This window comes from Bombina bombina, chromosome 6, assembly GCF_027579735.1.
Source record: "Bombina bombina isolate aBomBom1 chromosome 6, aBomBom1.pri, whole genome shotgun sequence".
Taxonomy (NCBI): Eukaryota; Metazoa; Chordata; class Amphibia; order Anura; family Bombinatoridae; genus Bombina; species Bombina bombina.
Genome location: NC_069504.1, coordinates 497,633,177 through 497,660,844, shown reverse-complemented (window position 1 = coordinate 497,660,844; position 27,668 = coordinate 497,633,177). Strand labels below are relative to the sequence as shown.

General features: G+C 37.7%; 1 long non-coding RNA gene across 2 annotated transcripts in view; it reads right to left on the bottom strand.

Annotated features, from left to right (window-relative positions):
* Positions 1 to 8,368: 8,368 nt before the first annotated feature.
* LOC128665141 (uncharacterized) overlaps positions 8,369 to 27,668 on the bottom strand; it is a 56,849-nt gene continuing 37,549 nt past the window's right edge. The window contains exons 2-4 of one of the 2 annotated variants that reach the window (XR_008403005.1): positions 22,177 to 22,279; positions 12,198 to 12,282; positions 8,369 to 8,805 (exon numbers count right to left, since the gene is read on the bottom strand). This is a non-coding gene — a long non-coding RNA (uncharacterized LOC128665141). The remainder of the gene's footprint in view (positions 8,806 to 12,197; positions 12,283 to 22,176; positions 22,280 to 27,668) is intronic. The other variant, XR_008403004.1, reaches the window with a different exon arrangement.

Here is a 27,668-nt window from a genome sequence, read left to right as displayed (position 1 = left end):
AATTTCAAGTGTATTTAAAAAGAGAAGTCGTGATTCAGAGATCGAATTCCATTATAAGCAAAATTAGAATTTATTAGTATTCTAAGATATTCCTCAGAATCTTGCTATCTTTAGTTGAATGCAAATCTTAGGGTCTGGCCCATTTTGGATTCAGCACCTTGGTAGTGCTTGACAGTTGGTGGCTAATTTAGACAACAATAACACATTTTTACACAGGTGTTGAATATAAAAAGAAACATCTCATTATAAAGCAACACACCTAACTAGAATAGTGGCCTGGAACCACTCCGCACCCTCAAATATATGGATACAAATAGAGAGCCATCTATCACAAAATAATCTCATGAGAGATTTGCCCTGGATCCCTAAAGACTCTAGACCTCATATTATACAACACAATGAATATATTAAAACTACCCTAGCAATATGGGACGAATTGATCACACATACAAAAGGAATATCAACACCAATATCCCCCCTAACCCCTATTCTGAAATATCATATATTTTTAAAGCATAGCTTACACACCCATGTCAACGAAAACAGACTCTTTACAAATCTTCCAATATATTTAATAACTACTCCAGGGGGAGTAAAAGACAGACTTTCACTTAGTGAAAAACTGGGACCCCCATTCCACAACTGGTACGCATATCTTCAAATTAGACATGCGATTAATCACAGCCCACACAGAGTAGAAATTCTAAGACCAATGACTAAATTTGAACAGCTATGCACTAACCTGAAAAATGTTAGAGTTCACCTCTCACAGATATATAAAATCCTTAGAGGCTCCTTTCCTGAGAAACGCCCGACGTACCTAATGAGATGGTCAGACGAACTTCACACAGAGATAGATCCTGAGTCCTGGAAACGCGGGTTTCACCATACCCACACCTCTTCCGCCTCACTAATCATGTCTGAACTAAATTACAAAATACTAGCCAGGTGGTACTTAACCCCTCAGCGACTACGAGTCATCTACCCCACAGCTTCCTCCAATTGCTGGAGGAGATGTGGAGATGTGGGTACCTTAACACACATCTGGTGGACATGCCCAAACTTGGGGGACTTCTGGCCCCAGATAGAAAGGCATATAAACGAAACACTAGGTACAGACATTGCGCTCTCACCACAGATAGTTCTTCTCAACCACATCCCAAAAATTACCTGTCTTTATCGCAGGAAACTTTTACTCTTAATGATAACCTGTGCAAAAAGGTTAATACCTAGATTATGGAAAACACAAGACATACCCACTATTGCGCAATGGAGATCAGAGGTTACTCATGTCCTCACGCTAGAGAAAATGCACTATTGTTTTCAGGGTAAACCAGACACAATATTAAACATTCAACTCATCTGGGAACAAAACTCTTAAAATCTCACATAAACTTCTCCTGAATAAATGGTCGTACGGGAACAACCAGTAAAGAGACCTACCCCTTCTCACCTTCCCTAATTCCACTAACCTTTTATTTTTCTCTCCACCTCTCTCTATGACTGCATTCCTACTTAATTAACAATATCTACAAACTCTGTTGTTACTAATAGCTTTGAAAATACCAGAAGGTTGGGTCTTTGACAGAACGAGACAATAACCTTCACTAAATATACTATGATGACATTTTATTGTATTGATACTGTAAATGTTAACGTTTGTCATTGTACCGACTTTCAATAAAAATTATTTAAACAAAAAAAAAAGAAACATCTCATCTGCTTAGAAATGTTATTATTATTTATGCATATATCAATTGAAATTGCATGCTCTATCCGATTCATTACATTAACATATGGCATAGACTATTCCTTTAGATTGTCAGTCTCAAATATTGATATTGTATTTATCTAAAGATACAAAATATATTTCTTACCTATTACACTGTTTGGATGAAACAATACTGTGATTTAAATAACAGCTTTCGCTCGAGGATTACCTTTATATATAAGCATAGTCTAACAGCACCATGATGGCATTGTTTAAAATATATCTTATGTCTTGCATTGTGATCAATATGTGTTGTGTCAAAAACCCCATTACTGTACATTGCACAAGGTTCTCTATATGTGCCACATGTATTATGCTCTAGTCACCAGTTGTTATTCAAAGTGTTAATTGTCTGTCTGGATTTATTTTGAAACAGGGACCAATAGATATTTTTAGATTTGTGATAGATGAATATGATAAGAATTGGATGACTAATATGTTTAGAAAATTACATCTGTGAAAGACATAATTTTCTTTCAACTCACCTTCAATGAACTAATGAATTTAATTTTCATATTAGTGGTCTAGTCTTCACATTTTGATAGATATTATTTTAAATTGTTTAGAATATTTTTTTATTCATGCAAAATATGTATTTTTAAAGCAGATGTACAAATTGTGTTACATAATTTTTATTTATATCATTAATAGTTGAAGTTAATTTGACAAGCCCGGAGGGATCCAGCACCAATACAGGATGATGGTAAGTCCATTTACTCATTTATATATCATTAAAGGTATATTATCAGAAAATATTGTATAATCATGATTATGATGGAGCACTCAATTTAAATAAACCTTATCATGTACTCCTTTAATTAAATCTATTTTTTTTATTAGTTTAACAGTAAAATCTCAAACCTTCTTAGTCTACACCTTTGTGCTTCAGAACATGGATAGCACATGGTGATATTTTGTATAAATGTAGACAACAATCATCAAGCAATACACACATGATAAGCATTAAATATTCCGTGTACTATGCTTTTGTTCAGGATTTTCAAAATACAGACAATCCCATTTAAATATTAATCATCTATAATTATATATTTTATTTAAATTGCATGCTACATCTAAATTATGAAATTCAATACTTTTGTTTAGTATCTCTTTAATGCAACATTGATGTGTGTCCTCGAACACCAGTAACACATGTTTTAAAATGTGATTTTAACGTGTACACAACATATTATGTTTTACAGATCTGGATGTTATATGTGTGACAAAGGAGAATGTGGTTCCCTTGGAGTCTGATGGTACGTCAAATATATAACAACATGTATATATCATGTATTGCTTCAAAATCATAGTTTTGAATACAAATAAAGTCTACAGCTTGGTCCTGTTAAAAAATATTATCCCATTAAGTTTCAAATACACTACTGCCCCCCTTTCTATATCATGCAGCATGAACATAGAAATTTAGAATTTATTGGCTTATTTATGTATAAATGATCATGACTGACATTATGATGTCACATGCATATTACATCCAATCACACAATAATCATCTTATATTGTACAGACAGTTATTGCTATTTATCTGAGTGCCTAGATGCAGACCATCTCATTATGTCATCATTGTTCTGAGCTTATCAGCCATTTCTAAGTATACATAAAACATAATCATGTGGAAAATCTTTGATTTAATATTATGATGTATGATCTGTAAAGGGATTTTAACATGATTTATGTGTAGACTGTCTATTTCACTCCGACAAACATTAATATTCCTCTAACCTAAAAAGTTCAAGTCTGAATGTGTTTATTATTATTGGAATGACATACATTTATTCTTAAAGGGACATTAAACACTAAATACATGCTAGATAGAATGATGCATTCAAAGAAAAGATTAGTCCATGACTAACATGTAGATGTATTTTTTAAAGTTTCATTAGTTGTTTAAAAAGTGACAAAATAAGTGTAAAGTTTTAGTGGCTATAAATCACTGGGAGCTGCCATGTTGTAACTTGTGTTACCTTCTCTGCTGTGGCCAATTAGGGACAGTTATACATAGGTCATTAGAGTGTGCAGCCAATGGTTGTGCTGGATTTAACAGTGTTCTGCACTTCCATTTCTAACAGGAACTGAAAAGCTCACAATTTCAGAATGGAATTACAGGCAAAGAGGACAAAATAAATAATGAAAGTACATTGCAGAGTTGTTTTATTATATACAATTTATCATTTTATATTACCATCTCAAAGTGTTTAATGTCCCTTTAATGTAAAAGATATATTCAGATACCATTCTATTCTTTATAGTTAATTTGAAAGGTAGTATCTACTGTGTATATTTATGGAATAGAAACTGATTGAACCATCAAGCTTAAAATTATTATATGTATTCTCCCTATGTATTTTTGCTGTAATTTTCTGTATTGTGTTTGCTCTTTTTTTTTAGCACCTACCCCTTATCCAGCTAGCCAGCCCGCGCACCTTTCCTGCTGTATTTAATGGTGCTTGCTGCACCACTTGAAGTAAATTCTCTGTCCCTTCTCAATATGTATTTTTGCAACAAATTTTGCAACAAATTTGAGACATTAATAAATGTTAATCAATTTGTCTGTAAACTTACTTTAAAAAGATACACCTAGATTTACAGTTTTGCAGCCAAAGGGGTGCGTTAGCTACGCGTCTTTTTTTTCTAGCGCTGCTTCTAAACAACGCTGGTATTGAGAGTTTTCTGAGGGGCAATGTTAGGCTCCAAAAAGGAAGCGTTGAGCCGAATTTTCCGCCACTTCAACCCTCAATACCAGCGTTGCATACGGTAATGGCTAGCAGGAAAAACGTGCTCGTGCACGATTCCCCCATAGGAAACAATGGGGCAGTTTGGGCTGAAAAAAAACCTAACACCTGCAAAAAAGCAGCGTTCAGCTCCTAACGCAGCCCCATTGTTTCCTATGGGGAAACACTTTCTAAGTCCGCACCTAAAACCCTAACATGAACCCCGAGTCTAAACACCCCTAACCTTACACTTATTAACCCCTAATATGCCGCCCCGCTATCGCTGACACCTGCATTATATTATTAACCCCTAATCTGCCGCTCCGTACACCGCGGCAACCTACATTATACCTATGTACCCCTAATCTGCTGTCCCTAACATCGCCGACACCTACATAATATTTATTAACCCCTAATCTGCCCCCCCAACATCGCCGCTACCTTACCTACACTTATTAACCCCTAATCAGCCGACAGGACCTCGCCGCTACTCTAATAAATGTATTAACCCCTAAAGCTAAGTCTAACCCTAACACCCCCCTAAGTTAAATATAATTTTAATCTAAGGAAATAAATTAAATATTATTAACTAAATTATTCCTATTTAAAGCTAAATACTTACCTGTAAAATAAACCCTAATATAGCTACAATATAACGAATAACTATATTGTAACTATTTTAGGATTTATATTTATTTTACAGGCAACTTTGTATTTATTTAAACTAGGTACAATAGCTATTAAATAGTTATTTACTATTTAATAGCTACCTAGTTAAAATAATTACAAAATTACCTGTAAAATAAATCCTAACCTAAGTTACAATTAAACCTAACACTACTCTATCAATAAATATATTAAATCAATTAACTACAAGTACCTACAATGACCTACAATTAAATAAACTAAACTAAATTACAAAAAAACAAACACTAAATTACAAAAAATAAAAAAAGATTACAAGCATTTTAAGCTAATTACACCTACTCTAAGCCCCTAATAAAATAACAAAGCCCCCCAAAATAAAAAAATTTCCCTACCCTAATCTAAATTAAAAAAGTTAACAGCTCTATTACCAGCCCTTAAAACGGCTTTTTGCGGGGCATGCCCCAAAGAAATCAGCTCTTTTGTCTATAAAAAAAACACAATACCACCCCCCAACATTACAACCCACCACCCACATACCCCTACTCTAACCCAACCCCCCCTTAAATAAACCTAACACTACCCCCCTGAAGATCTCCCTACCTTGAGTCGTGTTCACCCAGCTGGGCACCGATGGACCAAAAGAGGACATCCGGAGCGGCAGAAGTCTTCATCCTATCCGGGCAGAAGAGGACATCCGGACCGGTAGACATCTTCATCCAAGCGGCATCTTCTATCTTCATCCATCCGGAGCGGAGCGGAGCCATCTTCTTCCAGCCGACGCGGATCCATCCTTCTTCCACAATGTCTACTCGCCGAATGAAGGTTCCTTTAAATGACGTCATCCAAGATGGCGTCCCTCGAATTCCGATTGGCTGATAGGATTCTATCAGCCAATCGGAATTAAGGTAGGAAAAATCTGATTGGCTGATTGAATCAGCCAATCAGATTCAAGTTCAATCCGATTGGCTGATCCAATCAGCCAATCAGATTGAGCTTGCCTTCTATTGGCTGTTCCGATCAGCAAATAGAATGTGAGCTATAATCTGAATAATCTGAATGTTGACAGCACATATATTCCAATTCTCATGAAATCTTATTGTAGTAGTAGAACATAAGATATCACTGCGTGTAATGCACACATTTTAGATGATTAATCTCTTTCTATGATGTTTTATTATATTTAATTATCAAACAATATATTGCTATAGGTAACCTATAATGTAAAAACAATACACATTTTCGTGATGTATATAGTAGTATTATTTCTATGTTAAACCTTGATGCTTCCTAAATATTTCCTAATCTTCCTATTCTAATGAAATATATATTTATTACCAACAATGGATTATATTTTGCATATTACATTATTATGTTATCTAGCGTTACATTATGTGAAGATGTGCATTACATAGAACAAACACGCTTGCTAGTTAACAATATAGCACATGCTAGTTTTTTAAATAGAATTGTTGATGATATATAAAGGTGTAAATTCTGTCATTTGCTTGGATCATGTTGTTCCGCGATATTGGATGCGCCAGGTTGCATAAGACGTCACCTGCAAAGGTGTAAATTCCATCATTTGATTGGATCACGTTGTTCCGCGATATTGGATGTGCCATGTTGCCTAAGATGTCACATGCAAAGGTGTAAATTCCGTTATTTGATTGGATCACGTTGTTCCGTGATATTGGATGCGCCATGTTTGCGAATGAGAACACAAGTTTAAAACCATGATTTTCTAAGTTTATAGATTGTGTCAGTATTTTACATTGTTGAAACATAGATGATAAAAGATCTAAAATATTTCGACTGATGGCTGTCTCGTGGAAGAAACGGATGAAGTCAATGTGTTGTTGATCCCAAATATATTTTGAGGCAAGTGCTAATCCATGAATGTTCAGCAGTATGTATTGTATGTATGTATTGGGTACTTGTAAAGCACGACTAATCACCCGTAAGGGTCTCAAGGCGCTGCTCATTTTATCAACCTCGGAAGGATGAAAGGCTTATTGGACCTCGCTGGGAATCGAACCTGCAACCATTGGGTTACTACAGAACTCAGCCACGGTGCCTTAGCATGAATATACTCCATCTTTTTAATATGTTTGTCAACAATATTTTCTCATTAACAAATAATTTATGTGTTGTGTTTAATTGTATACATTGTAATTTCCTAAACATGCACATTTGTATTTGAAGTCATTTTTCTGTATGCATTCACCTATATCATATGATATATAAATTATATTTTAATTGTGTAACATATAATAAAATAATTTACTGTATAGTATACTTTTAAGAGATGTTATGTCTTGATATTTATTCTTAATTTAAATGTTCAATATTGTGTCATGTATCGATTCAACATTGTTGTTATCCAAATAATCTAGCACTGTGAGCATGAATTTCAAATGTAACTCTTAAAGGGACATGAAACCCTAAATGTATCTTTCATTAGTTGTGTAGGATATACAATTTAAACAAGTTTTCAATTTACTTCTATTATCAAATGTACTAGTTTCTAAGTGAACACATGGGTGAGGCAATGACAATCTGTATATATATGCAGCCACCAATTAGCAGAAGCTAGGTTCTTTGCTGCTCCTGAGCTTTCCTAGATAAACCTTTCAGCAAAGGATAAGAAGATAATGATGCAAATTAAATAATATAAGTAAATGTGAATGTTAGTTAAAATGTTATGCTCTGTCAAAATCATGCAAGATAAATTTCTGCTTTCATGCACCTTTTAAATGAAATAGATTTCCAAAATAAGTAAAACACTTTAAGCTAGCTTTCCAAAAATACACTTTATTTTACGTATTCAAAAACCAATCAATCTAATCAACAAGGACAGCATGTGATGTTGTCTCAACACACTTGTAAAACACACTCTGCAAACAATCTGCCTCCATGGACCCGGTCCCATGGAATCATATTAAATACAGAGTGTGCTCCACAAGTGTAAGAAAACAACATCATCACATACTTGTCCTTTACATATTAACTTTAAATTAAAAACACTAATATATAAACATAATTACTTCTTCCTCCTTCCCTGCTTCCCATGAGAGTGAGACTCTGGGGCGGTCAAATACCTCCTCAGACGTGTCTTCATTGGAGATGGTTGGGGAAGAAGGGGAGGAGGAGTACTGTGAGTGATTGGGGATTGACCAGGCAGAGTAGGAGATGGAGGAGGCACAGGAGCTGATGGTCTTGTGGTCTTCCTATTTCTGGATATGGTCTACATGCCACCTCCAGGAGGACTGGAAATATATTATTTAGAACATTTACCATATTTATTTGTCCTTCTATCACGGTGTTCACTGCGTTAGTCATAAACGGTGTGTGTGTCTGTTGTGCCATCCGGGAGTCCTGCATTTCCTGCAGGAAGACCCTCATCAGCTCCACCTAGGGAATTTCGGGGGGATGTTCTCCTCAGGGGAAGCTGCTACACGGCAAGCTACTGCACGGGGGGCGGCTGCAGCGATATCTTCTGCAGGGGCGCTTCTGCAGGGTGATCTTCTGCAAGGGTATCTTCTGCAGGGGTATCTTCCAGTTCTCTCCAAGATGGCGTGTCACCTTCTGCATTACTCTCATGCCTTCGTGAAGGAGGAGCATGTTCCTGCTGTGTTTCCTCCTAACTGGCCTCAGACTCTGTATATTTTAAAATAAAAGAAATAAGAGATTTTAGTACAGTTCCAAATAAAGATGTAAATGTTATTTTTGAAAGTGTATTAATGAGGCTGCCTTCGTAATTCAATTTTAACCAAAAGCAATCAATACGATTTACGTATTTGCAAACCCGTCTTTCAGATATCTATATGGTCAATATGAATGTATTTTTGTGTGCGTATTAAATATGTTTAAATACGCACAATCTGTAGACTAGATACTACAGGGAGTGCAGAATTATTAGGCAAGTTGTATTTTTGAGGATTAATTTTATTATTGAACAACAACCATATTCTCAATGAACCCAAAAAACTCATTAATATCAAAGCTGAATATTTTTGGAAGTAGTTTTTAGTTTGTTTTTAGTTTTAGCTATTTTAGGGGGATATCTGTGTGTGCAGGTGACTATTACTGTGCATAATTATTAGGCAAATTAACAAAAAACAAATATATACCCATTTCAATTATTTATTTTTACCAGTGAAACCAATATAACATCTCAACATTCACAAATATACATTTCTGACATTCCAAAACAAAACAAAAACAAATCAGTGACCAATATAGCCACCTTTCTTTGCAAGGACACTCAAAAGCCTGCCATCCATGGATTCTGTCAGTGTTTTGATCTGTTCACCATCAACATTGCGTGCAGCAGCAACCACAGCCTCCCAGACACTGTTCAGAGAGGTGTACTGTTTTCCCTCCTTGTAAATCTCACATTTGATGATGGACCACAGGTTCTCAATGGGGTTCAGATCAGGTGAACAAGGAGGCCATGTCATTAGATTTTCTTCTTTTATACCCTTTCTTGCCAGCCACGCTGTGGAGTACTTGGACGCGTGTGATGGAGCATTGTCCTGCATGAAAATCATGTTTTTCTTGAAGGATGCAGACTTCTTCCTGTACCACTGCTTGAAGAAGGTGTCTTCCAGAAACTGTCAGTAGGACTGGGAGTTGAGCTTGACTCCATCCTCAACCTGAAAAGGCCCCACAAGCTCATCTTTGATGATACCAGCCCAAACCAGTACTCCACCTCCACCTTGCTGGCGTCTGAGTCGGACTGGAGCTCTCTGCCCTTTACCAATCCAGCCACGGGCCCATCCATCTGGCCCATTAAGACTCACTCTCATTTCATCAGTCCATAAAACCTTAGAAAAAATCTTGAGATATTTCTTGGCCCAGTCTTGACGTTTCAGCTTGTGTGTCTTGTTCAGTGGTGGTCGTCTTTCAGCCTTTCTTACCTTGGCCATGTCTCTGAGTATTGCACACCTTGTGCTTTTGGGCACTCCAGTGATGTTGCAGCTCTGAAATATGGCCAAACTGGTGGCAAGTGGCATCTTGGCAGCTGCACGCTTGACTTTTCGCAGTTCATGGGCAGTTATTTTGCGCCTTGGTTTTTCCACACGCTTCTTGCGACCCTGTTGACTATTTTGAATGAAACGCTTGATTGTTCGATGATCACGCTTCAGAAGCTTTGCAATTTTAAGAATGCTGCACCCCTCTGCAAGATATCTCACTATTTTTGACTTTTCTGAGCCTGTCAAGTCCTTCTTTTGACCCATTTTGCCAAAGGAAAGGAAGTTGCCTAATAATTATGCACACCTGATATAGGGTGTTGATGTCATTAGACCACACCCCTTCTCATTACAGAGATGCACATCACCTAATATGCTTAATTGGTAGTAGGCTTTCGAGCCTATACAGCTTGGAGTAAGACAACATGCATAAAGAGGATGATGTGGTCAAAATACTCATTTGCCTAATAATTCTGCACTCCCTGTAATGTGATAGCTTTTCTTTAAATCCAACTTTGTCAAGGTAATTCTGAATGCGTTTTCGGAATAATGTTTAAAAAAGTGTAATTGCGTTAGTCATATCCATAATTTATTTTGCATGCGAATAAGTTATGAGGTGGATGGAAAGAGATAAGTAAATGTGCAGCTTCCCGGTATCAATTCCTCCTTCAATCCCGACTAGGGCCACCTCGGAGATGTTGGGACATAGCAGTTTATCCCAGCAGCTGTATACGAATGTCTGCTCCGGCCCACCACCAGTCCCAGTAGTTGCTTGCCTCTCCCTCTACATTTTTTTCTTGAGTTTGCTTTTGCAGTCCCGGTAACGGTGCTGTATAGATTTTATGTCCCTCCTGAACTCCCCCAATGCATTGACAGCATCCCTGATCTCCTTCCACAACCTTTCTTCAGTGAAGGGGCAGCCTTTGGTGCCTGCAGACTCCTAGCCCTCTCCATATAGGCTATTATAAGGGCCTCCTTCTCCTCTGTGGTATACCTCTCCTCTCTCTGCCTGGGCTTCCCCTGTGATGTGAGCCTCTGTTCTCTGGACTGTAATGCGCCCTCTCTGCTCTCCTGCCTTGTCCCACTGGGCCCATCCACTTGTTCATCTTCAAAAATGTAGCTGTGCCCACCCACCCTGACCTCTCCCCTTCATCTCCTCATTCCTCTCTAGTTCCTCTCCCCCTCCCTCTCCCCCTCCCACTCTCCTGCCTCATCTCCTGCCTCATCTCCTCACTAATCTCCATAATCTCCTGCCTCATCTCGTCCCTAATCTGCTGCCTAATCTCCTCCCTCATCTCCTCACTAATCTCCTGCCTCGGCTCTTCCCTAGTCCTCCTTCCCGCCATACCCTTTCAGAAGGTAAAAGTGCACAAATGAAAGGGGGTCAAAATAATGAAATAAAAGTTAAAAGTGCTCAAAGAGTGAATGGGTTTTATAAAATAGGGTAAGGGGTAGTAATAAACAGACAAACATATAAAAAAAGAACTAAATGAGGGTATGTAAACAATAAGTTTGTCTAAAAAGAACAAAATATAACTATGGGATGGGTATAGGTTTAAAGGGAATGGGGTATACAGTGTATGTGTGTGTATGTAGTGTTACTGCTATGTGTATGTATATATTGAATGTGTTTGCGTGTAAATGAAAGTAAATATGCTTAATTATGTGTAAGTAATGAAAAACAAAGCAGCACTCACACACTCACCCAGACAAATTCGTACACAAACTCTCTATCACTATCTCTCACTACCTCTCTCTCTCACTAACTCTCTCTCTTACTAACTGTCTCTCTCTCACTAACTCTCTGGGGTCAATTTATCAAAGCGTCAATTGAAAATACGTTTGAATTCTGAGTAGTATTTGTCATGAGATTGATCCGCCGTAATTATCAAAGCATCCAGATCGGCAAATGTTGAAATTTGTGACGTAAAATACGATCCCGCAATCTCAATCCGATGCAGATCGATGCTTGCGTCATTACAGATGTTTCTAATTCACATTCAACTCTATTTGACACTTTTCCCAATTTATCAAACATTTAACAGGTACGCTTGCGTTTATTCCCACGCAGCATACCTAGTTTTCAATTCACCACCCTTGAGGTCGCAGATGCCATAGAACTCAATGAGAGTCGGAAAACACAGAAAGCTTATGTTCGATGCTGCAAGAGAATGAAATATATTACATAATGAAAGTAAATTAGAAACTCTATTAAAATTGAATAGCCTTTCTAAATCAAACATTATTATTGCTCCACCTTTGGTGCACTAGTAGATATAGGGATAAAAATGAAAAATTATGCTTATGGATTATGCTACAAATTTGTCTCTCATTACAAAGCAAGGGGATAATATTATTTCTACAAATTTGTTGAAAAGTTTTGCCCCAAACTTGTCGCACTAATAGATATAGAGATAAAAATGAAATACAGAACTTAATATAGTTAACTTCCTTTTTAATTTTTGTGAAAAATCTATGTGCACCATGTTTAAGTCATGTAATACAAGTCCCACTCTCCACTTCGCACCAATTTTGACTCAAACACTTTTCGCACCAATTATGACGCAAACTCCTAAACAACCCACACACTAGTGAATTTTTCAACTACTTTGATTGGAAAATGCATAATCACATGATTTATAACATCAGCCAATCTGATTCAAATATACATTTTAAACTTTCACTAACAAATCAAATTGCTCGATACTTGTGTCATTGATCACTCACCAGAACTTGTAAGTGCCATTTGTTGCATTGTGTATTATAGTTTGAAAGTATGTATATGTGATTTTAGAATTAAAGATAAACATTGATGCTGACATTAGGACACACAGTGTAATATTTTAGACAAGGATTTTAAAATTCGAATTGATGTTTGATTTAATATAATCTTAAGATGATAGCTCAAAGGGATAACCCACCAACATTAAACTGTCATGATTCAGATATAGCAAAAATTAAAATCATATATTTACTGTCATGCTATTTTCAGTGTAATTCTTCCTTCTCTTGAATTTCTTTTTCAGTAAGAAATGTCATTTTATATGCTAGTCCATTTTATAACACTACTAGATTGCAATCAGGAGGGGTTACACAGGTACAGAGAGAAAACTGGCCCAGCTCTTAAAATATCCATTGATTGCAAATAAATACATATGATATCCTAATTACATGTTATATTTGCAATTATTCCTGCTCAGAATAATAATACATTTACATATAGTGGTATAAATTAACACAGTGATATGAAAGACAATATTGTTTAGAAAAAAAAAAGGAATGTTTAGAAAAAAAAAAGGAATTTAGGGACATGTAAATATGTTTGCAAAAGATATATATATATATATATATATATACAAGTATACAAGTATGTACAGGGATATGTGTACAAATTCTAGCATTAATAATCATTTATATAAAAAACATGAGTTAAAAGCATATAATGACTTCTAGAAATACAAATACACATTAATTTATGTGAAAGTATCATATAACAGATTTTTTTGTTTAACAAATAAATATAAAAATAATTGTTTGTTGAGGTACAAATGTAGCTATTTCTTGGACATTAACATTTGAAAAATAAAAGATTAGCTTTAGAGAAATGTGCTTTTTCATGGACAGTAATGAAATGGTATAAATAAAGTTGGGAAAAACCTGAATAACTGGGACATCGATGACTGTTAGTTAACAACAGTCCGATGCTCTTCGCACCGTACTTGACGCGCGTATTTTTTATGGCTTTTTTTATAAATAAGGGTATCATATTCAGATCCGCCTCAGCAATGTCTGGCGAGCGTATTGATGCCGGCTAATGCACTAAGATTGACGCTTGGATAAATTGACCCCTCTATCTCTGACTATCTCTAACCTAGTGTCATAGCATGAGGGGCACAGGGGTGATTGTCCTGAGCGCATAATTCTTCAGTCTCCATCACCGCTCTCACTGAGTGTCTCACATGCAGCACTGGGAGGAAGTGATCATATTGTGCAGACTGCTATACTTTATATTGTGCAGACTCCCATACTCTATATTGTGCAGACTCCCAAACTTTATATTGTGCAGACTCCCAAACTATATATTGTACAGACTCCCAAACTCTATATTGTGCAGACTCCCATACTCTAAATTGTGCAGACTCCCATACTTTATATTGTGCAGACTCCCATACTCTATATTGTGCAGACTCTCATACTCTATATTGTGCAGACTCCCATACTCTATATTGTGCAGACTCCCATACTTTATAGCTATAAGATGATAATATATATTTATACATGCAAGGTTCATCTTATCTTTTTTATTTATATGTGTATTTTTTTCTCACATACTTTTTGTGATAACATTTTCAACTATTTCATAATCAGAGCACTGAGGAATTCTGAATGGGGGGGGGGCTGTGCAGACTCCCAAATTCTTTATTATGCAGACCCCTAAACACTATATTGTGCAGACTCCTAAATGCTACATTGTACAGACTCTCAAATTATATATTGTGCAGATTCCCATACTCTATACTGTGCAGATTCCCATACTCTATATTGTGCAGACTTCCAAACTTTATATAGTGCAGACTCCCATACTCTATATTGTGCAGATTCCCATACTCTATACTGTGCAGATTACCATACTCTATATTGTGCAGACTCCCAAACTCTATATTGTGCAGACTCCCAAACTCTATATTGTGCAGACTCCTATACTCTATATGGTGCAGACTCCCAAAATTTATATTGTGCATACTCCCAAATTCTATATTGTATAGACTCCCAAACTCTATATTGTGCAGACTCCCATACTCTAAATTTTGCTGATTCCCATACTCTATATTGTACAGACTCCCAAACTGTATATTGTGCAGACTCCCAAACTCTATAATGTGCAGACTCCCAAACTCTATATTGTACAGACTCCTAAACTCTATATTGTGCAGACTCCCAAACTCTAGATTGTGCAGACTCCTATACTTTATATTGTGCAGACTCCCATACTCTATATTGTGCAGACTAAAAAAATCTACATTGTGCAGACTTCCAAACTTTATATTGTGCAAACTCCTAAACTCTATATTGGGCAGACTCCCAAACTCTATATTGTACAGACTCCCAAACTCTATATTGTGCAGACTTCCAAACTTTATATTGTGCAGACTCCTAAACTCTATATTGTGCAGACTCCCAAACTCTATATTGTGCAGACTCCCAAACTCTATATTGTGCAGACTCCTATACTCTATATTATGCAGACTCCTATACTTTATATTGTGCAGACTCCCACACTTCATATTGTTCAGACTCCCATACTCTAGATTGTGCAGACTCCTATACTTTATATTGTGCAGACTCACATACTTTATATTGTGCAGACTCCCATACTCTATATTGTGCAGACGCCCAAACTTTATATTGTGCAGACTCCCAAAATCTATATTTTACAGACTCCCAAACTCTATATTGTGCATACTTTCATACTCTATATTGTGCAGACTCCCATACTCTATATTGTGCAGATTCCCATACTCTATATTGTACAGACTCCTAAAATCTATATTGTACAGACTTCCAAACTTTATATTGTACAGACTCCCAAACTCTATGTTGTGCAGACTTCCAAACTTTATAGTGTGCAGACTCCTAAACTCTATATTGTGCAGACTCCCAAACTCTATATTGTACAGACTCCCAAACTCTATATTGTACAGACTCCCAAACTCTATATTGTGCAGACTCCCAAACTCTATATTGTGCAGACCCCTATACTCTATATTGTGCAGACTCCTATACTTTATATTGTGCAGACTCCCATACTTTATATTGTGCAGACTCCCATACTCTATATTGTGCAGACTCCCAAACTTTATATTGTGCAGACTTCCAAACTCTATATTGTACAGATTCCCAAACTCTATATTGTGCAGACTCCCATACTCTATATTGAGCAGACTCCCATACTCTATATTGTGCAGACTCCCAAACTTTATATTGTGCAGACTCCCAAACTCTATATTGTACAGACTCCCAAACTCTATATTGTACAGACTTCCATACTCTATATTGTGCAGACTCCTATACTCTATATTGTGCAGACTCCCATACTCTATATTGTGCAGATTCTCTTACTCTATATTGTGCAAATTCCCATACTTTATATTGTGCAGACTCCCATACTCTATATTGTGCAGACTCCCATACTCTATATTGTGCAGACTCCCATACTTTATACCTATAATGGTAATATATTTTTATACATGCAAGGTTCATCTTGTCTTTTTTATTTATATGTGTATTTTTTTCTCACATACTTTTTGTGATAACATTTTTAACTATTTCATAATCAGTGCTTTGAGGAATTCTGAATTGGGGGCTGGGGGGTACAATAGTGAGGTAGTACAGTGAGATACAATACAGAGGTGGTACAGTGAGGTACTATAGTGAGGTGGTACAGTGAGGTACTATAGTCAATCTCTACTGTACTGGTGGAAGAGACTCAGTCAGTGCTAATGGGTCAGGGGGCACAATACTTGCCTTGCCCTGGGCGCTGACAACCCACACTATGCCACTGATCTAACCTCCAATGCCTAGACCTGTACCTGTCTCGAAAAAGCAATATAGTCAAGGTAGCCAAGTTTAGAGCATGCTTATATACCCTATGTAAATGCTTAATGATGTACCGGTTTGCAAAGTAAACAAGGTCCAGGTGTGCTTTTGTGAATGTGTGTGATGATTTGTATGTGTGCAATGTGGAGTAGCTGTTAGAATTTGCGCATGCTCAGATTGAGTTTCTAAATCCACATGTTTTTAGGGAATGTGTATAATGGGATGATGTCATAGTGATCGTTTGCATAACATTATCATAATTTAGTATTACAAAATCCAAATGATGATTTTTTATCATATCGTATTTGTTAACTGTTCTAAATCTTTAGTTTTAAGAATCTTTCCTAATTGCCAATGCGAATGCTTGGTTTATGTATCAGTGTGTAATTATTTGTTCTTGTTCTTTTGTTCCATGATACAGATCCAAACTTATTTTTTGAATCTGCGTTTAGTGTAAATGTTATGTAGTATTTGTTGTAAATGATTGTGAATGTTGAATGTGAATGTGCTATGTTGTGTGATCTATTGTTGTTTGTACATTTGACCTGGTTATTCTTTGTATCCATTAAATTGCATGTGTACTGAGCACTGTGTAGTTCTCACGATATCGAGTGTTAGATGAAAAATCCGTTTATTTTTCAGTTTGCATTGATCTCTATGGGGGAATCCATTACGTATCTGTGATTACACAAGTAAATTAAACGCAGTATTCGTTAACGCGATGAGTAACAAGGTTCTTTTCAGACTTGTAATACCTACGTTATGAAGAGTGTACAATAAACATTACGCATGTGCTTTTGCGCACAGGCATTACGCAAAACTCGTAATCTAGGTGCAAGACTTGCCTTCAGTGATAAGCACAGTAGCAGGTGCACATAAAATTATTAGCGCACCAAGACTTGCCTTTGGCTAGAGCACACTAGAAGCAGAGCCTGAACTTATTAGCACACCAAGGCCTAGATTTGGAGTTCGGCGGTAAAAGGGCTGTTAACGCTCCGCGGGCTTTTTTCTGGCCGCACCATAAAATTAACTCTGGTATCGAGAGTTCAAACAAATGCTGCGTTAGGCTCCAAAAAAGGAGCGTAGAGCATTTTTACCGCAAAAGCAACTCTCGATACCAGAGTTGCTTACGGACGCGGCCGGCCTCAAAAACGTGCTCGTGCACGATTCCCCCATAGGAAACAATGGGGCTGTTTGAGCTGAAAAAAAACCTAACACCTGCAAAAAAGCAGCGTTCAGCTCCTAACGCAGCCCCATTGTTTGCTATGGGGAAACACTTCCTACGTCTGCACCTAACACTCTAACATGTACCCCGAGTCTAAACACCCCTAGCCTTACACTTATTAACCCCTAATCTGCCGCCCCCGCTATCGCTGACCCCTGCATATTTTTTTTAACCCCTAATCTGCCGCTCCGTAAACCGCCGCCACCTACGTTATCCCTATGTACCCCTAATCTGCTGCCCTAACATCGCCGACCCCTATATTATATTTATTAACCCCTAATCTGCCCCCCTCAACGTCGCCGACACCTGCCTACACTTATTAACCCCTAATCTGCCGAGCGGACCTGAGCGCTACTATAATAAAGTTATGAACCCCTAACCCGCCTCACTAACCCTATCATAAATAGTATTAACCCCTAATCTGCCCTCCCTAACATCGCCGACACCTAACTTCAATTATTAACCCCTAATCTGCCGACCGGAGCTCACCGCTATTCTAATAAATGTATTAACCCCTAAAGCTAAGTCTAAACCTAACACTAACACCCCCCTAAGTTAAATATAATATTTATCTAACGAAATAAATTAACTCTTATTAAATAACTTATTCCTATTTAAAGCTAAATACTTACCTGTAAAATAAATCCTAATATAGCTACAATATAAATTATAATTATATTATAGCTATTTTAGGATTAATATTTATTTTACAGGCAACTTTGTAATTATTTTAACCAGGTACAATAGCTATTAAATATTTAAGAACTATTTAATAGTTACCTAGTTAAAATAATAACAAATGTACCTGTAAAATAAATCCTAACCTAAGATATAATTAAACCTAACACTAGACTATCAATAAAATAATTAAATAAACTACCTACAATTACCTACAATTAACCTAACACTACACTATCAATAAATTAATTAAACACAATTCCTACAAATAAATACAATTAAATAAACTAGCTAAAGTACAAAAAATAAAAAAGAACTAAGTTACAGAAAATAAAAAAATATTTACAAACATAATAAAAATGTTACAACAATTTTAAACTAATTACACCTACTCTAAGCCCCCTAATAAAATAACAAAGCCCCCCAAAATAAAAAATTCCCTACCCTATTCTAAATTTAAAAAGTTACAAGCTCTTTTACCTTACCAGCCCTGAACAGGGCCCTTTGCGGGGCATGCCCCAAGAATTTCAGCTCTTTTGCCTGTAAAAGAATAAATACAATACCCCCCCCCCCAACATTACAACCCACCACCCACATACCCCTAATCTAACCCAAACCCCCCTTAAATAAACCTAACACTAAGCCCCTGAAGATCTTCCTACCTTGTCTTCACCATACCAGGTTCACCGATCCGTCCTGAAGAGCTCCTCCGATGTCCTGATCCAAGCCCAAGCGGGGGCTGAAGAGGTCCATGATCCGGTCAAAGTCTTCATCCAAGCGGGGCAGAAGAGGATCTTCCATCCGATTGAAGTCATCATCCAGGCGGCATCTTCTATGGTCTTCCATCCTGAGCGAAGCGGCAGGATCCTGAAGACCTCCAGCGCGGAACATCCATCCGGACCGACGACTGAACGACGAATGACTGTTCCTTTAAGGGACGTCATCCAAGATGGCGTCCCTCGAATTCCGATTGGCTGATAGGATTCTATCAGCCAATCGGAATTAAGGTAGGAATTTTCTGATTGGCTGATGGAATCAGCCAATCAGAATCTAGTTCAATCCGATTGGCCGATCCAATCAGCCAATCAGATTGAGCTCGCATTCTATTGGCTGATCGGAACAGCCAATAGAATGCGAGCTCAATCTGATTGGCTGATTGGATCAGCCAATCGGATTGAACTTGATTCTGATTGGCTGATTCCATCAGCCAATCAGAAAATTCCTACCTTAATTCCGATTGGCTGATAGAATCCTATCAGCCAATCGGAATTCGAGGGACGCCATCTTGGATGACGTCCCTTAAAGGAACAGTCATTCGTCGTTCAGTCGTCGGTCCGGATGGATGTTCCGCGCTGGAGGTCTTCAGGATCCTGCCGCTTCGCTCCGGATGGAAGACCATAGAAGATGCCGCCTGGATGATGACTTCAATCGGATGGAAGATCCTCTTCTGCCCCGCTTGGATGAAGACTTTGACCGGATCATGGACCTCTTCAGCCCCCGCTTGGGCTTGGATCAGGACATCGGAGGAGCTCTTCAGGACGGATCGGTGAACCTGGTATGGTGAAGACAAGGTAGGAAGATCTTCAGGGGCTTAGTGTTAGGTTTATTTAAGGGGGGTTTGGGTTAGATTAGGGGTATGTGGGTGGTGGGTTGTAATGTTGGGGGGGGGGGGTATTGTATTTATTCTTTTACAGGCAAAAGAGCTGAAATTCTTGGGGCATGCCCCGCAAAGGGCCCTGTTCAGGGCTGGTAAGGTAAAAGAGCTTGTAACTTTTTTAATTTAGAATAGGGTAGGGAATTTTTTATTTTGGGGGGCTTTGTTATTTTATTAGGGGGCTTAGAGTAGGTGTAATTAGTTTAAAATTGTTGTAATATTTTTATTATGTTTGTAAATATTTTTTTATTTTCTGTAACTTAGTTCTTTTTTATTTTTTGTACTTTAGCTAGTTTATTTAATTGTATTTATTTGTAGGAATTGTATTTAATTTATTTATTGATAGTGTAGTGTTAGGTTAATTGTAGGTAATTGTAGGTAGTTTATTTAATTATTTTATTGATAGGGTAGTGTTAGGTTTAATTATATCTTAGGTTAGGATTTATTTTACAGGTAAATTTGTAATTATTTTAACTATTTTAGCTATTAAATAGTTCTTAACTATTTAATAGCTATTGTACCTGGTTAAAATAATTACAAAGTTGCCTGTAAAATAAATATTAATCCTAAAATAGCTATAATATAATTATAATTTATATTGTAGCTATATTAGGATGTATTTTACAGGTAAGTATTTAGCTTTAAATAGGAATAAGTTATTTAATAAGAGTTAATTTATTTCGTTAGATAAAAATTATATTTAAGTTAGGGGGGTGTTAGTGTTAGGGTTAGACTTAGCTTTAGGGGTTAATACATTTATTAGAATAGCGGTGAGCTCCGGTCGGCAGATTAGGGGTTAATAATTGAAGTTAGGTGTCGGCGATGTTAGGGAGGGCAGATTAGGGGTTAATACTATTTATGATAGGGTTAGTGAGGTGGGTTAGGGGTTCATAACTTTATTATAGTAGCGCTCAGGTCCGCTCGGCAGATTAGGGGTTAATAAGTGTAGGCAGGTGTCGGCGACGTTGAGGGGGGCAGATTAGGGGTTAATAAATATAATATAGGGGTCGGCGATGTTAGGGGCAGCAGATTAGGGGTACATAGGGATAACGTAGGTGGCGGCGATTTGCGGTCGGAAGATTAGGGGTTAATTATTTTAAGTAGCTGGCGGCGACGTTGTGGGGGGCAAGTTAGGGGTTAATAAATGTAATACAGGGGTCGGCGGGGTTAGGGGCAGCAGATTAGGGGTACATAAGTATAACGTAGGTGGCGGTCGGCAGATTAGGGGTTAAAAATTTTAATCGAGTGGCGGCGGTGTGGGGGGACCTCGGTTTAGGGGTACATAGGTAGTTTATGGGTGTTAGTGTACTTTAGGGTACAGTAGTTAAGAGCTTTATAAACCGGCGTTAGCCAGAAAGCTCTTAACTCCTGCTATTTTCAGGCGGCTGGAATCTTGTCGTTAGAGCTCTAACGCTCACTTCAGAAACGACTCTAAATACCGGCGTTAGAAAGATCCCATTGAAAATATAGGCTACGCAAATGGCGTAGGGGGATCTGCGGTATGGAAAAGTCGCGGCTGAAAAGTGAGCGTTAGACCCTTTAATCACTGACTCCAAATACCAGCGGGCGGCCAAAACCAGCGTTAGGAGCCTCTAACGCTGGTTTTGACGGCTACCGCCGAACTCCAAATCTAGGCCCAAGACTGCCTTTGGTTTTAACACCTTAGGCAATTGTTGTGCCTAAAGGATTTTAACATATTTTACTATTAAAGTTTTAACTTAATAAAACTTGGAAGCAGGAGCAGTAATTTGCATCACTTATCGCAGGGGGCTTCCACCCCACAACATCAGCCAGTGAGAGATCCAAGACTGCTTTGCTCGAATATCATGTTGTGTGTTTAATATTTGGGAGAATAATGGAGTGGCACTAGGAGGCGTCTTCTGTCTGTTTGTTGCATTTACCTTTTGGGATAGCGTAGTAGAATCAGTGCCTGGAGTCATTAGCATGGTAACCCAGCATTGTATAGGTGTGTAGAAGGTCAGTGCTTACAATGTCCCATGCTCCCTAGAAAGAAACAAAACAAATTATTTAATTGTCTAAACCAGCTATTGATTTGCATTATTCTGAAGATAACCTAGGTTACAAAATTTTCTTTTTGTCCTCTCTAGGAAGTATGGGACAAGCATCATTTTACATAAATTTAGAAAAAGTAAAAAATATCTCCTTCCATATGATGTTTTTGCAGACAATGGTTTGGAATAGGGACCGTAGTAATTTATGAATTTTAAAAGTATGTCCCTATCCTCCATTAAGGAATGACAATATCTTGGGTCTTTACACTGTCAAAAAATAGATATTCTCTGACTGTAGCAAAATTACCTGAGTAGGTAGAATGTTTACTGTCTGCTTACATTTGTAATTGTAATTACATAATGTAGCATTATAGGCATTAATGTCACATAACAAAACATGGCTGAGGTGGCACCCCTATAAGAGCTTTAGGTAATGGTAAAAACATGATATGAACAAAAAATAGCAATATGAAATTCTTAGCCTAGTTCTTAAAGGGATATTAAACACCTTGAGATGATAATATAAAATAATAAACTGCATATATATAAAAAACTTTGCAATATACTTTCATTATTTATTTAGTCCCATTCTGAAAATGTGAGCTTTTCAATTCTTATTTGAAATGGAAGTACAGAACACTGCTATATTCCACACAGTCATTGGCTGAACCCTCTAGTGACCTGTTTATAACTGTCCCTAATTGACCACTGCAGAGAAAGATACTTAAGTTGCAACATGGCAGCTCCCATTGCTTTAGAGACACTGAACGTTTATACTTATTTTGTCAATATTTAAACAACTCATTAAACTTTAAAAAATACCTCTACATTTTATTCTCTTTGACTGTATCATTCTATCTTGCATTTATTCAGTGTATAATGTCCCTTTATAGCACAAAAAGGATTAATTATCTGACGGCTAGATTATGAATTGTGCTTTATGAGTGAAAAAGCATAATTATGGCTCTTTTTCACTACCGCTCATATTACGAGTCTTCTAGGTATAGCTGTACCGCACACTTTTTTGGCCGTCACACAACGTAACTACCGCACCTTTCAATGGGACTTCCATAGCGCTGGTATTACGATTTGCCTGTCCAGCCAAAAAGTGAGCGGTACAGCCTATAACTACAAGATCTGTACCGTCACCTGAAAGTCAGTAGTTATGGGTTTTACGTTACAAAGCTGTAGCATAAAACTCATAACTAAAGTGTTACACAGGGCCGGCGTTTTGTATTAGGCAGAATAGGCTGCCGCCTTAGGGGGCACCAGCAGGGGGGCGCTGAGAGCAGTGCTGATTATTGGCGACCTCACTGCTGCCTATCATTAAAAAAAAATTTAAGTTTTTATTTGATATCTCTGTCTGTCACTCTGTGTGCCGAATCCCCCCCCCCCCCCCGCCCTGGTCGGTGTGTGTCAGTGAATAGAATTGGTCTCTGTTACTTATGTGCACACTGTTGATGATCAACACCGCGACGGACGGTCAGACTCAGAGCAGAGGCGCTCAGTGGTTGGATCATGGAGGAGGACTGGTGGTGATGATGAGGAAGGCGGAGGTGGAGCTACTTGCCTTGCACACAGCAGCACACAGCCTGCCAGAGTGCTGACTCGTCTGAACTTCTGACTGACTGCCAGCCTTCTTGATGACGTCACTTACTCTGAGTGACTGTGAGAGGGAACGGACGGTCTCCACGTGACAAAGGCAGCCTGAGCCAGCCGCCATCTCACTCTGAGCCTCAGAGTCAGTCAGACACATGACATGACTCATGAGGAGGTCTCAGCCAGGTTAGGTCCTCCCGGTCGAGGTGTTGTTAGGCGAGGGGACGGGGACTGGTCACGGGGGTCGCAGTCCCAGAATCGGATCATCATCGGCTAAGGCTGGCAGGCCAGCCAGAGGCAGGCAGAAGAAGAGACTTGTCTTCAGTCTTCACTGTCTGTGTCAGTAGAGAGACGAGCAGAGCATCTGAGCAGCAGCCAGCCAGGTTACGGTAGGTAGGAATTTCTGAAAAATCATGGTGTCATCATCATGGCTTAATTATATAATTATTATCATTAATTTGCAAGAGATAGATTTCACTTCAGGGGGGGGGCCCGGGGGAGGAAGATAAAGGGGGGAGAAGGGAAAATGAATTTCTAAGTGATGTAAACTTACTGACTCACTCAGTGTATCAACAAAATAAACAGCAGCAAGAAAAAAACTTGTTCCTCTCCCAGTCCCAGATAAAATGCTTTTAATAGCAATTATTCCTTCTACTACCCAGAGTGGACACACTTTTTTCTTTGCATAAATGTTTTGTAGATGATCTATTTATATAGCCCATAAAGTTTTTAAAAAAAATAAATGTATAGTTTTGCTTATTTTTAAATAACATTGCTCTGATTTTCAGACTCCTAACCAAGCCCCAAAGTTTTATGTGTTTGTGTAAAAGGTCTTTTCATATGCAAAAGAAGGGGGAGGGGGGAGTGTCTTATTTGCCACTTGCAGTGGGCTTTCCGGCTACCTTTTCAACCGAGCCAAACTGACAGCTTCTAAGTAAGTTTTTAAACAGTTTTATACTGGATTTTAATATCAGTATCTGTGCATCTTATTCTTTATAGTAGTGTCTATTACATGCAGTTATATGAAAATGAGTGTATACTGTCCCTTTAACTCAAAAATCCCTTCATAAACAAACTGCTTCATCAGATTTTCTAAACAGTCACAGTCACTCACCAATGCATGCTGCCTCTGTACAGTAGAACAAGTCCTTAACTCAAAAATCCCTTCATAAATAAACTGCTTCATCAGATTTTCTAAACAGTCACTGTCAGTCACATGTGTTTTTATGTAAAAGATAAATAAGTTGGCTTAATGGGGCGCAAATAAAATGTACTTGGTATGGGGGAGTGGTCTTGAGGAGGGCAGGGAGGTTGATGATATTGTCTGAGTTTTTTTGGTGGGGGGGGCATCCAAATGCACCTTCGCCTGTGTAGACAAAAATCCTTGCACCGGCCCTAGTGTTACAAAGTACACTAACACCCATAAATTACCTATTAACCCCTAAACTGAGGCCCTCCCGCATCGCAAACACTAAAATAAAATTATTAACCCCTAATATGCTGCTCCGGATATCGCCACCACTATAATAAACATATTAACCCTTAAAACGCTGCACTCCCGCATCGTAAACACTAGTTAAATATTATTAACCCCTAAGCTGCTGCCCCCAATGTCGTCGCCACATACATACACTTATTAACCCCTAATCTGCTGCCCCTAACATCGCTGAAACCTACATTAATGTTATTAACTTCTAATCTGCTGCCCCCAATGTCGCCGCCACTATACTAAAGTTATTAACCCCTAAACCTAACCCTAAGTCTAACCCTAACGTAACCCTAACTCTAACACCCACTAACTTTAACATAATTAAAATAATTCCAAATAAAAATTACAATTAATACCTAAATGATTCCTATTTAAATCTAAATAAATACTTACCTGTAAAATAAAACCTAAGTTAGTTACAATATAACTAATAGTTACATTGTAGCTATCATAGGTTTTATTTTTATTTCACAGGTAAGTTTGATTTATTTTAACTAGGTAGATTAGTTATTAAATAGTTATTAACTATTTACTAACTACCTAGTTAAATAAATACAAACTTACCTGTGAAATAAATCCTAACTCGTCTTACAGTAAAACCTAACATTACACTAAAATTAAATAAATTAAATTAAAAAAATACATTTGTCTAAATTACAAAAAACAATAAACACTAAATTACAAAAAATAAAAAAAGAAATTATCAAAAATAAAAACAAATTACTCCTAATCTAATAGCCCTATCAAAATAAAAAAGCCCCCCCAAAATAATAAAACCCTTAGTCGACAATAAACTGCCAAAAGCTCTTAAAAGGGCCTTTTGCTGGGCATTGCCCCAAATTAATCAGCCCTTTTACCTGTAAAAAAAAATACAAACAATCCCCCAAAAGTCAAACCCACCACCCACACAACCAACCCCCCGCCCAAATAAAAATCTACCTAAAAAACCTAAGCTCCCCTTTGCTTTTAAAAGGGCATTTGGATGGGCATTGTCCTTAAAAGGGCATTTAGCTCTTTTACGGTGCCCAAAGTCCCTAAGCTAAAAAATAAAACCCACCCAATAAACCCTTAAAAAAACCTAACACTAACCCCCGAAGATCCACTTACAGTTTTTGAAGACCGGACATCCATCCTCATCCAGCCGGGAGAAGTCTTCATCCAAGCGGCAAGAAGTCGTCCTCCAGGCGGGCAGAAGTCTTCATCCAGACGGCGTCTTCATCCTTCTGGCGCGGCTCCATCTTCAAGACATCCAGCGCAGAGCATCCTCTTCATTCGGTCCCAGCCGTACACTGAAGGTTCCCTTTAAGGGACATCATCCAAGATGGCGTCCCTTGAATTCCGATTGGCTGATAGAATTCTATCAGTCAATCGGAATTAAAGGGTAAAAAATCCTATTGGCTGATGCAATCGGTCAATAGGATTGAGCTTTAATCCTATTGGCTGATCCAATCAGTCAATAGGATTGAGCTTGCATTCTATTGGCTGATTGGAACAGCCAATTGAATGCGCGCTCAATCCCATTGGCTGATTGGGTCAGCCAATAGGATTGAAGCTCAATCCTATTGGCTGATTTAGCTCAATCCTATTGGCTGATTGCATCAGCCAATAGGATATTTTACCCTTTTTTTAATTTTTTTATAAATATATTTTTATTGAGGTTTTCAGCAAGTACAATAATATAAACATGTACAGTAAATATTAGGAGTAGCATATTGCTAACTGTTACATTATGAAAATATCTTAACAATAAAGAAAAGATTTTAGAACAGCAGGAATTTTATAGTATGCATTGAAGGTAGAACCTCTTTTTAACAGATGAAATTTCCTCCAATAACACTAGGGACCACTCATGGATCCTGAAAAGTTTAAAGTACTATACAGGAGGAATTCTTTCCTATGAATAAGTAATATAGTGAAATATGTAGGTACGTTGCGTTGAGTGCATTCGGCTTCTAAAAAAGAGAATGCTGAACAATCTTGCTAAACTTGGAAGGGAAAATAAGATCAATATTATGTTGAACTGCAAGATTTACTTATAAAGAACTTAACTAACATAAGGAGAAGCGTATCATGAGTCTTAGAGCGAGTAAAGCTTAAAGGAAATTTTTTAAAGAGAAATAAAACATTCCGTCTTAACAGGTAAGAGGTTTTTATATGACTTTAAAACCTAGTACAACAGTATGGTTCCAGGGGTGTTTCGGATCTTAAAAGTAAAGCAAGTATATATATGGGTTTAGAGAATAATCGCTAACCTGGAAATGAACTCAAATGTATGCTGAGCCTGCATGAAGCT